This window comes from Triturus cristatus, chromosome 6 (assembly GCF_964204655.1).
Source record: "Triturus cristatus chromosome 6, aTriCri1.1, whole genome shotgun sequence".
NCBI lineage: Eukaryota > Metazoa > Chordata > Amphibia > Caudata > Salamandridae > Triturus > Triturus cristatus.
This window is the reverse complement of record NC_140589.1, coordinates 411,469,516-411,481,835: the sequence shown is the minus strand read 5'-3', so window position 1 is coordinate 411,481,835 and position 12,320 is coordinate 411,469,516. Positions and strand designations below refer to the sequence as shown.

Below are 12,320 nucleotides of genomic sequence, written 5' to 3'. Positions count from 1 at the left end.
GGCCAACGGGCCTTGATTTAGGGGAAATAGAACCATTTATAGACCAGATAATTATTATTAAATTGTGTTGCCACATATGCTTAGACTGCTATACAGTTTTCAGCTTTTGTTTTAGCATTTGAACATAGAGCTCAAAATCTTAAAAATGTTCTGAGTGCACAGATGATAAATGGATTTCCTTAAGAGATGTTAACTTTTATTGAGACTACTTTAGCACGAATATAGGTGAATCCTCTGTACGTTGTAAGTAATACCCATCACGCAGTCAAGATTTAGACAAAGCAGCAGCACAGAAGATAATTTGGTGATTCACTCCCCCTTGATCAAAGTAGCAAAAAAAAGTAAGCACTAACTCTCTATGCAGCCTCCATTGATTATGCCAGCACCTTCGATAGAATTGATAGAGCAAGGTTATGGCAGAAGCTCCCCAACTGGGTCATAGCCTCTACACTGCTAAGAGCCATCTTGATTGTATATGTAAAGTCCTGAGGGAGAGTCAAAGTTTCCTCCAATAGGGCACCCTAAAAAAACATCAAGAGTAGACAAACCGAGGGCTAAAGCAGGAATGTATTTTGGCTCCCCTAATGTTTAATCTTTACTTGGATGACCTAAATAATGGCTTAATCGAAGTGAAAGCATCTCCACCCAAGTTTGCTCACTTTCCGTGTTTATAATACACAGATGATGCAGTCGTATTTGATCAGACAGCTGTTGGACTGTAAAGATCGTTGAATGCTGTCTCTTTATTGTAATGCAAAAAAGGTCTCTATCAATTCCTCAAAGCAAAAATAATGGTGTGTCAAAAGAAGCAAATCACGAAGGCTACATTGTGTCTGGGTCAGGTGAATATAGAGCAGGTATCTAGCTTTAAATATCTCGGCATTTACTTCAACCAGCATGGCTCCCATCAAGCACAGCTCCAGGCAATGCAAGTAATGTCTCTAGCCATGATTATAAGCTTTCAAAAACTGCTAAAATAAATGAGAGGTCCGAGCTATCTGCAATTTGTCATGTCATTGATGTGAGATTTATTCTCACACTGTTAAATGGCTGCCTAATATTCAAGGATCATCTAGAACTCTGGCTGGACAAGGACCAGTAACGTTGCTAGAGGCGACTATTCCAGCTGCCTGATGCCGCACCGTCATCTCAAATTCATCATAAATTCAATTAAGTTAGTGAGCATTGGCAAAGCAACGTTCTTAAGCTATTAAATATCCTCAAGGCTGTCTGGCTGGCTCACTGAGGGAGCTAATATGGTCAAGCATGCAGGACAGTAATCTTGCATGGGCACATACACAAAGGATTCAATTAATGACGTGGGTATAAAGGACATTCTTGACCTAAACCTTCCCCCAAAGCGGTGTGCCAAATACTTGCAACAAGTGCAAAATTAAAGACTGCAGAGGAAGATCAGCAGGAGCTATCAGTGAAGAGCCACGTGTGTCACCTTCTACCAGTCCATTGGGAGGGCTCCACTCCATGTAGCCATAGTAGGTGTTTATAGCAGAAAAAGTACCCAATCTGGCTAAGATGTGGAATAATGCTTCTGAAGGCATAGAAATATGGGCTCATGAAAGGGAATAAGACCTTGAATTGCAGACTATGTAATTATAAACTTAATTCACTGCTGTAATGAATTGAAAGCCTTAAGGTATTTTTGGCTTAAACCAGTATTCTGCCATGCAGGAATCGGGCAATGTCAGAAAGCGATAGAAATGTATGTGAGGGGACTAATGTTCAATTAATATCTAGATTTCTGAAATTCCTGAAGGACGCTTATAAAATCATGAATGGGAATACTTTGTCTGCATAGAATCCCAAATCCTGTCCTTATTATGTTATAAAATCAACATGATACCTCCACTCTATTTTCGCTATAATAACAGATGTTTGATTGCGGGTTTAATTCAGTCAATTTTGAGCCTTACTGTATTTAATCATAGCAATAAATCCCAATGTTTTTGCATGTGGCACATCGCACTTTACACATCTACCTCTAACTGTCCCTGGTAAGAGATCAGTGCAGCAGGATGTGTTATACTATGGCTCCTGTAGGACGTGACAGTCCAGGTCAGCACTAAGCACTTATACATTTACAAATGAGCAACTACTAGATTTCCTTGCACACTGTTTTTTGACTATAATGTTGGAATTAAATAATTTTAAAAATAAAGGTTTTATTTATGTCTTTCTCTAAGAATTAAGTTTGTGCCATGTTGATTATTTTATGTTGTTTTAATAAGCAAAATTGATATGGTTTTAAATTACTAAAAACAATAAAATGTACTACTTACTCTGTAATTTAGAAGACAGTAGATAGAGTCTGCCTTAAAAAGTATTTCCATTGACCAAGATATGTGCTTCCAAGTACTTATACTTCAGATGCACACATTTGATTTTAGTAAGACAAAGGCATTAATAGATCCTAATAGTATGCCTCGATCAATCTTTTTAATCACATATTTATGTTATGTAGATTTGAAGAGCGCCCAATCAACAGGGAGGGTAAGCTGACACTGAGCAGGTGTGAGTCTATCTAAACCTAGGGTCTAGTTGTATTACTCAAAAAACAGGTCTTAAGCTTCTTGCAGAATTCAGGAAGTGAGGATGAGGTTCTTATGTGTAGTGGCAGGTCATTCCACGCTTTAGGAGTGATGTAGGAAAACACTGGAGTTGGTTTTCTGTATGCGTGGGATGTGAGCAAGTTGGAGTCCAGACAAACAGAAGTGTCTGGAATATTTGTGGATGCAGATGCAACTGTTGAGGTATGCTGACCAGTGTTCAGTAGTGCCTTCAAGGTGTGGGTGAGGAGTTTAAAATGAACTCATATGTGTAGGGGGAGCCAGTGGTGCTCCTTCAAATGTGGTGCATTGTGAGTTCTGCAAGGGAGGTTGAGAGTGATTCTGGCTGCTGAGTTCTGAATGGTCTGCAGCCTTCTGGTGAGTTATTTGCTGATCCTGGCATAGAAAGTGTTCCTGTAGTCCAGCTTGATTGTGACAAGGGCATGTGTGACAGTTGTCTGGGTGCTGATTGTGAGCCATTTGATAATCTTCCGCAGAAACTTCAAGATACAGATGCATGAGGCAGTAAACCCTCTGATTTAGATGTTCATGTTGAGTTTGTTGTCGATAATGATCTTGAGTTTCTTGGCTTGGGTAGTGGAGGTGGGTGTCCTAGCTCTTTTGGCCACCAAGTGGAGTCTTACAGTGAAGTGCTCTTCCCAAAAATCACAATTTCGGTCATTTCAGTGTTCAGCTTCACACAGTTTGTCTTCATCCAGTGGGCTATTTCAGTCATGCAGGTAATGATCTGGGTACTGGGCATCTTGTCCTTGAGGGAGCGAATGAGTTGTGTGTCGTAGGATAGAAAGGTGATGTTGCAAGATTGGATGATGCATACGTTGAAGAGGCTCAGCTCAGGGAAACTTCACAAATGAGGTGGCAGGCATTACAGGTATGCGTGTCATGCAGACTACATGGGTTTTCCAATAAGGAAGGAGTAGATCAATCGGAGTCCATGTCCCTGGATTCTAATGTTGTGTAGGTGTTGGATGATGATGAGGTAAGAGAGCGTGTCAAACGCTGTGAAGATGTCCATGAGAATGTAGGCCACCATCCCTCCTCTATCCAGAGTCATGTGGATGTCATCCCTGGTGGCAATGAGGGCTTTTTCCATGCTGTGGTTGGGTCTCAAACCAGGCTGAGTGATGTTGAGGAGTTGGTGGTCATTGAAGTATTCAGTGAGATGTCCATTAATGATTTTTTCTAAGGCCTTGGGGGGAATGAAGAGTACACTAATGGTTTCGTCAGCAATGGGAGGACAGTATTGCATTTCAAGGTGTCGGTGAGGGTCGCAGATTAGGTGGAGGCATTCATAATAGGTGTGAACATGGCACTCATAGGTTGCAGTCCTCTATGGGTGTGATGGGGCAGGGTTCCCAATGGACACCTGAGTGAATAGACTTCATGGCGGCAGTAGTTTTTTCTGGGTTGATGACAGGCCATATGGTTAGCATTGGTTCTTTGGATGGGATCAGGAGGCATTTTGAGAGGTCTATTGAGTCCTGTAGCAGGGTGAAATTGCTGCCAGGTAGTCAGGACAGGAGGTGATCCAACTAGTGAAATTATTGATGGCTTTGGGGAAGATGTTGCTGTGCTAGGGCTGGTGGGTGTTTAGAGTGGTGTTACAGTACTTGTCAGCGATGCTGTTCCAGTTTTGACTGGCTTACCAAGTGGTGGTGCATATGCGTTTGACTGGGATAAGGATGCTGAACTTATTGAGGATATGGTCTTTCCAGGATACTGGTTTGGGCTTGTCAACTCAGATGTTGTTAAAGGTGGTGTAAAATGGGTCGATGAGGTGTTTAGTGATATTAGTAGGTTAATTTACTCATGTTAGGGCCAGGCGTCTAAGGTCTTTGTTGAGTACTTTTGAGATTTGGTTGCAATAGTCGTCCAGGTGGAACTTCAGGTCTCTGAGAAGAATTTAATTGCTAGCATTGAGGGTATATGGTGTGAAGAAGTCTGTGATAATGCTGGAAAAGTTATGGAAATTCTGCCTCTTGGCTTGAGGAGTCTGTTTTGCCTGGCAATCTTGTATCCGGTGGGGATGGCATGGCAATGCCAGGTGCTGATGAGGGGTTCAGCTAGGGTTCCATGAGGAAAGGTAGGTCTAGGGTGTTGTCGTACAGTAGGTCCTTATCATATAAAAATAAGTAACACTTATACAAAAATAAGATGTCTGATTTACACAAGCACAACATAATACCATAGTATTATTTGTCCACAATGACTAACTTAACAAACTAAAATTCCTATTGTAATTAAAAGAAAAATATCTATGTTCACCCAAAAAAATTTCGTGCATCCCCTGCTCATCAACACTGCTTCACATACATCTCTCAGAATAATCCAAGCACTTAGGAGTCTTCATCTTTCTTAGACTTTTTTTATATCCGGATTCACTTCCTCTCCTTCATTTCCTTTCTTCTCTCCCACATTCTCCCTTCCTTTTCTATATTTTACTATCACTATTATCTTAAGATTCCACATTCTGTCGTCAGTAGTCTTGAAAGCATTCTTAAAGAGCTTCACCACATGTATGGGTCTGAGAAAGTTATGCTACTACTCAGCATTCAAATTCTTATCCAATCCCCCACTTGTACTTTGGTGACCTTTACTCTTTTCTTCTCATCAAACACTTTTTTCCTCTCATCTATCCCTTTCTCTTCCCTCTCATTCCTCTCCTTCTTCCTTTTCTCCTTCCTATCTTGTGCAGTCACACTCCCCTCCTTTCCTCACACTTCACATTCACCCATGAAGGAATCACAACACTCTTCGCTCTTTTTTTCCTGAACAGCTCAAATGGAGACTTTCCAGTAACTGAATGCGGAGTTAAACGATACACTTCTACCTTTCTTCATACTTCTTCCCTCCAGTCCAGTGGATTATCATTGGCCATCCTGATGATCTCCTTCAGCACCCTGTTGAAACTTTCTACTTGACTTTTGGCCTCTGGGTGATCCAAACCACATTTCATGTGTTTAACCCCTCTCTCCACTAAAAGCTCCTCCTTTTCTCTTGGGATTGATTGTACCCCTTTATCTGTAAGCAACATATCTTGGATACCTTCCCTGTTTATAAGGTCTGTAAGAAATGCTACCACATGCCTGGTTTCCACTCCCTGAGCGAAAGTCACTTCTGGCTATCTCGTGGATAAGTCCATCAATACAACAACATATGTTGACCCGACGTTTGAGTGAATAGGCCCTAGAATATCCAGTGCGACTTCATCCCATGGACCATCTGGTAACTTCCACACCACCATAGGTTATATTCTGGGTTTTAGAACATTGTCACTCATCATGCATTGTACATACTCCCTCACTAAACTTTTTGTTTCCATGTTTATCCCTGGCCACCAATAAACTGTTCTTAATCTCTCCTTAGTCTTTGAGATTCCCAGATGCCCTTCGTTAGCCAACTTCAATAAAGAATTCCTCAAACTCACTGAAGGTACCAACCATATCCCTTTAAACAAGAGTCCCTGCTTCTCTGACAACTCCTTTCTTACATTTCAAAATTTCAGACAGTCCCTGTCATCACATTCCTTCCTGCGTTAGCCGTAATTCAGCAATTCGAAAACTGCCTGTATCACTTCATCCTCACAGGTGGCTTTCCTCCACTCTTCTTCTGAAATGGCATTGCCCCCTATAACGCACACACTCTCCTCCTCTTCAAACTCTCCTTCTGCTTCCACCATTCCTTCCCCATTTGCCACAAACCGAGACAAAGCATCCACCACTACAATTCTGACTCCTGGTCTGTAGTCTACTAAAATATTATATTCCTGAAATGCCACTACCCATTTGGTAATTCTTGCTGACATGGCATCAATACCCTTCTTGTGCAAAATCTCCCTAAGAGGCTTATGAACTGCCTTAACTTTGAACTCACACCCCCAGGAGTCCTCATTTTTCTAACAGCCCAATATAATGCCAGAACTTGCCTCTCAATCACAGAGTACTTTATTTGTGGTCCCTTCAAACTTCTTGAAGCAAACATGATGGTCTTGAAATCGCTCCCGTAGCTTTGCATCAAAACTGCTCCCAACCCTAGATTTCATGGTGGGATTAAAACTACGTAGATTGGGGGCTATGGCTCGTAGATGTTTTATCAACCTTTACTCTTCTTAACAACCTTGGCCCCATTCAGTATCCAACCTTTTCTTTAACAAACCATTCATTTTTACACTCTTCATGGTAAAATTAGGTGTGAACTTGCAATAATATTCAGCCACCCTAAAAATCTGAGTACCTCCTCTTTGTCTTCGAGAGATGCAAACCATTGATCGCCCCCACCAGACTTGCTTTATGTTTAATACCTTTGTCAGAAATGTCATGCCCTAGAAACCTTGTGTGTCCACCTGAATTAGCATGTTTTCCTTTTTATTGTTAAGTTCACTGCCTGCATCCTCCTGAGTACTGCCCTCACTCTCTCGTCATGTTCAACTAAATTGGATCTGCAAATAGGTACTAAGGGTGGGTGAAATTTGCGAAAGTGCCTTTTGCAAAATATCTCGAAACGGCAAAACATTTCCGCGATCGCGCGAAATTTCGCGTGATCGCAGAGATTTTGTTCTGATTAATACGTTACTGAATTTGACCTTCAACTCGGGCACCTGCTTTATTTATATCTGTAAGACTTACAGATATAAATAAAGCAGGTGCCCGAGCTGAAGGTCAAATACTATAAGTGCTGCCTGTTGGGGTTTAATTTTTGTGACAGGAGCATCGTAATGAATCCTGCCCTGCATATTTATCCAAGAAGATGCCACCGTTTTGTGCAATACCTCTACTCAACTGGAGTACTTTCTACTGGCTAATCAGTAAGTGCTACCTCGTTGGGTAAATGTATAGTGCTTTTCCTACACTACAGCTGTGTAAAGGGCCAGAGGAGTTGTCTCCAGCGACCATGTGTGTCTGTAACTTTGCCACCGCGCCGATGGGCGCCGGGTTCCCTTGAGTGAGCTGTCCATCATAGTAGGGAAAGGGCGAAAAGATGTTGCACGCCGCCAGTGTGTGGGGCGGGGCTTCTATGCAGTTCATATGCCTCTTGTTTATGAAGGGTCAGAGACCGACCAGAGCAGCAGATGAGGAAACAGAACCTCCTGGTGTCAGGAACTACACAGGGATTGCGCTCGAGAAACCCTTGGATGCACAGACCTCCATCAATGATTACAGCAAATTGCTGACGGTAGATATGGGGAGAAAGCACACCTGCCTAGCCTCCACTGTGTGCTGATTAATGCTTTACGGAAAGTTACCTTCAACTTGGGCACCTGCTTTATTTATATCTGTAAGACATACAGATATATTATAAATAAAGCAGGTGCCCGATTTGAAGGTCAAATACTATAAGTGCTTCCTGTTGGGGTTTAATTCTTGTGACAGGAGCATTGTGCCAGAATGAATCCTGCCCTGCTTTTTTATTCAAGAAGATGCCACTGTTTTGTGCAATACCTCTACTCAACTGTAAGGGTGGGTGACAATTTCCGTTTCCTCGCGGATCGCGGAAGTTTTGACATTTTCGCGTTCCGCGTGGAATGCGAAAATGTCGAATTTTCGCAATTTCCGTGAGCGGAACGGAAATTGTCGCCCACCCTTAACAGGTACATCATCCTGATATATCTTGACTCCTTCTTACCCTTTCAAAACCTTCTCCATTTGCTCTCTGAAAAACTGAGCCTGCTGACAACAGCCCAGAGAGCATCCTCTTGTACCTACATGTGCCAAATGGCATTACTTAAGCAGTCACATTCTTGGACTTCTCAACCAGTTCAGTCTGGTGGTACGCCCATGTTAAATCAATTGTGGAAAACACTTTGGCACCCCTCAATGAAGTAAGCATGTGTGCCATATTAGGAATGGGATACCTATCCACCACAATACCTTTGTCTACCTCCCTCAGGTCCATGCGTAACCTCACCTTCCACTGCTCTTGTTTGTCACCACCACAGAAGCCAGCCAATCAGTCCTTTCTTCTTCTTCAATCACACCATCTTTTTGTTACTACTCCAACTCCATCCTCATATCTGCTCTCACCACAAACAGCACATTGTGTACTTTACCGCAAACAGGTTGCATACCCTCCTTCAACTTAATCATGTGGGTATGTCGTTTCAGACAACTCAATTCTGCTCTAAACACTGATGGAAATTCTTCCATTAAGCCAGATATGAAATCCTTGTCCCTCAAACCCCCTTTTCCAAGTTCTACCACTTGAAACAATTATTTAACAATTGTATGTGGATCACTGTTAGGATCTAGCATGATGCCCACATCCCTTTGATGGACCAGCTCAGAATGATGTTCCCTTTTTCTGAAACATGCCACATACCTCTTCCTGTACTTGTTCACACCAATACAATAACCTTCCAGTTTGATTGTTTCCCCACCATACGCATATGGTTTGATTTCCCGTTTCATCAGTTTTACTTTCCCCACCAGATATTGATTGAAACAGGCCTTGGAAACCCTCATTATCTTAGCCCCTGAGTCAAACAATATGCTTTCCTAGCATAAACTTGTCTCTTATCCTTTCCTCCACAACCCCCATAAACTTACATGACGATGCAAGTTTTCTCATATCAGTGACGTAATTCTCCAGCGTTTCTCCCTCTTTTTTATATTCCTAACAAAATGATATTGCTCAAGAATTTCTAACCTTCGGCTAGTAGTGGTTGTCTAATTTTCTTATACACAAATCATATTCAATACTTCTGAATCACTACAAGACATGGCAGTAAGATGATTGAAAATGTACTGCCCTTCTGAACCTAAACAGTGCAATAAAAGAGCAGATTTAGGTTCAGAGCCCAACAAGGCTATGCAAACCTTGGCACCTTCTTCCATTTGTTCCATTTTATAGTCGGTTCACCTGTTGATGAAAGGAAGAATAGAGGCGCTGTTACATTCTGCCTGATATGTAACTCCTATAATATTCAGAGAGAATACCTGACCACCAAACCTTTGAATGAAGCTTTCCTTGTAAGTATCTCCTAATGCCCTGAGGAGGAAGAACTTACTGTTGTAACCTGTTGTTCACTTCCTTCCGTTCCCCAAAAAGACCGTGTACGTCACAAAAGAGGCGTGCCTAGAGCCGCTAGTGCGCATGCATCATGCAAAAGTTACCCTCAGCTGATGCAGAAAAACTTAACCTTCCCTTGCAAAAGTCACCCTCTGTTGATTCGGCAAAACATAACCTGCTCTTGGTGCACCTATCGCCAGTGGACCATAGACATTACAGGAATGTCCTCAGCCCAAAGAAACTAAGTCATTCCTTCAGCTACTTGGCATATCAAATGTACCTGCTAATGCTCCGTTCACAGGCATGCCTGTCACTATGAGCACACACAAGTCAGGCAGATTTTAAAACTTAGGAAATGTGCAATAATTTAAAAACGTTACGTTTAAGGCATTGCTCATAGCGGTATCAGCTTTTACTGTCTGTGATATGTTATTGGTAATGTGCTGTTATTTATTAGTATGTTAGCTGAGTGGGATGGTTCTATATGATTAACTGTATGAATAATTTGTAATTTGTTTGCAGTTATTTGCTGTGCTTATATGCTACAGAAATGTAGCGAATACAGATATTTGACTAGCTAACAGGTAGACGCAATTAGTCTTCTTTCTAAATTGTCGACAATATATTTACTTATGACAAGGCGTGGCAACCATATGCCTGCAGGTGCATTACTTTCCAAAGTAGCGCAGGCTGTGGTGGGCCTGTTGCCCTGTGAAACGTTGTACACACAATGCTCGGTAATGGACGCAAAACCAACCTTGCAAAATGGCCGCTCTGACATCCGATTACTTAACTCTCTGACCTAAAGTAGGGCTTGTTTCCTATCAGCAGGAGAAACCTGCAAATTGAGTCCAACCAGCACTTTGATGCTGGTGGCAACAGTTTTGGTCCAGGTCACCGCTTGTTCCCTGCAGAAAAGGTTCTGAAAATGGGCCCAGTTTTGCAGATTTTTAAAGTCATAGAAGTACACAGAAGTACACTTAAACACCAGATGAGAGTTCACTTGGGGGTTAGGACTCACTCTCCCAAAAGTCACCAGCAGGATCTAGGGCAGATCAATTAGGAACCGGTCAGCTGGGATCTTGGAAGAAGGTGACTTCTTGCAGCTTTTGTGGCCCTGTGGCCCACTTTACTGTCCTGGGTACAATGTGGATCAGATCTAGCCTATAAGGTCACTTTCCAGAGTTTGAACAGGCAGGTGCAGTCCTTCTTCTGTCATCCACAGGTTCAGATGTGTTCCAAAGAATGTATCCAGGGATGCCTGGCACCAGCTTGTCGGTGGGGGAAGCTTCATGACCAATAGGGCAAAAGTTACCAGGCGCAACCCTACCCGTTTTAACATTCCTTCATGGGGCTATAGCACTAAACAACCTCATAATACACAGATCTGCTAAAATTCAATATGTCAGAAAATGTTATCCCCTGATCAGAGCTCTTGGTCCCTTTGAAACTTGGGCAGTTGGTGGGCACATCCCTCAGGCCATCCTGTCATGAAGAATTCACACTTCCTCCCACCCAAGCCCAATTTTTTCCCTTTCCTGAAAGCCATTCACACCTCCTTACAGAGGGCTAGCAGGCAGCCAGGTGATATTTGGGGATTAACTCTGAAAAGGCTACCAGAGCCTTTCAGCAGGAAAAAGAGTCCCTATTTCTGAGAAAGTTAGAGAAACTTCAAGGTTGGCATTACATTGGAGTTTGTTTAACTATAAAAGTGAATGTATAAACTATTGTTCTAGCTAGTGCCAAGCCAATGTGAACTTAGCTTTATTGAGTTTAATAACGTAAACTAGTGTTTTCTATGGTACAGACAGCCTTGTTACAATGAAAAACGGGTTTGGGACCCTTTTCTCTGTAAGGACATGTAAAAGCATTAAGTACATATGTCCGGCTTTTAAATAATATGCAAATTACCTTAGGGCTTGTAATGCCTATTTTATGGTTGAATTACTACTATTTAAAAGATGGGTGATTTTAACAGATCATCATGGCAGTTGTAAAATTGCCCTGCTAGGCTGCTGTACAGGCCTAGACATGGTAACGTTTGTGTTGGCACAATAAGTATCTGCAGTCCACTAGGGCCATTTAACTTACAGGCTCTGGGCATCTGGTGTAGTATTTTCTAGGGAACTATGTTAAGTTAAATGTACCAATCCAGATTTTTAGCCAATTGCACACATTCTCAGGGATCATGGCACATGCACTGGGGCCTGATTAGCAGGGTCTCAGTGAATATGGGCCACAAACCAAAAGCAAAAGTGAAACATTTGGAGAGATGATCATGAAAAAGAAACATTTCCTTACATGGCTCAGTCTCTCCATGAAAGGTGAGGAGCAACTTAACAATTCTTTTGGTGTAGTACTCATCATCTAAGTGAAAGAGCCTGGAGAGGCCATCTGCATTGGAATAGTCAGAACCAAGTCTATGGTCCACTGTAAAGTCCATTCCCTCTAAGGAGGTAGACTCCCTCAACAATCTGGGGTTTTCCCCTCTCATCTTTATTAGCCATCTGAGAGGCATGTGGTCAGTGTGAACCTTGAAGTGAGTCCCAAACAAGTATGGTTTCATCTTCTTCAGGGACCAAACTACAATAAAGGCTTCCCACTCAAGGGCACTCCAATACTTCTCTTTGGGGAGAAGTTGCCTGCTAACAAAGGTAACTGATTGATACTGGCCCTCATCATTAAGCAGTATTAATTTCTGATGCAGAATGCCAGCGTCCAAACACATGA

At 42.2% G+C, this 12,320-nt stretch overlaps 1 protein-coding gene across 1 annotated transcript in view; it reads left to right on the top strand.

Moving 5' to 3' along the window:
- CSMD1 (CUB and Sushi multiple domains 1) overlaps positions 1–12,320 on the top strand; it is a 2,626,220-nt gene that overhangs the window by 1,049,602 nt on the left and 1,564,298 nt on the right. The window lies entirely within an intron of this gene.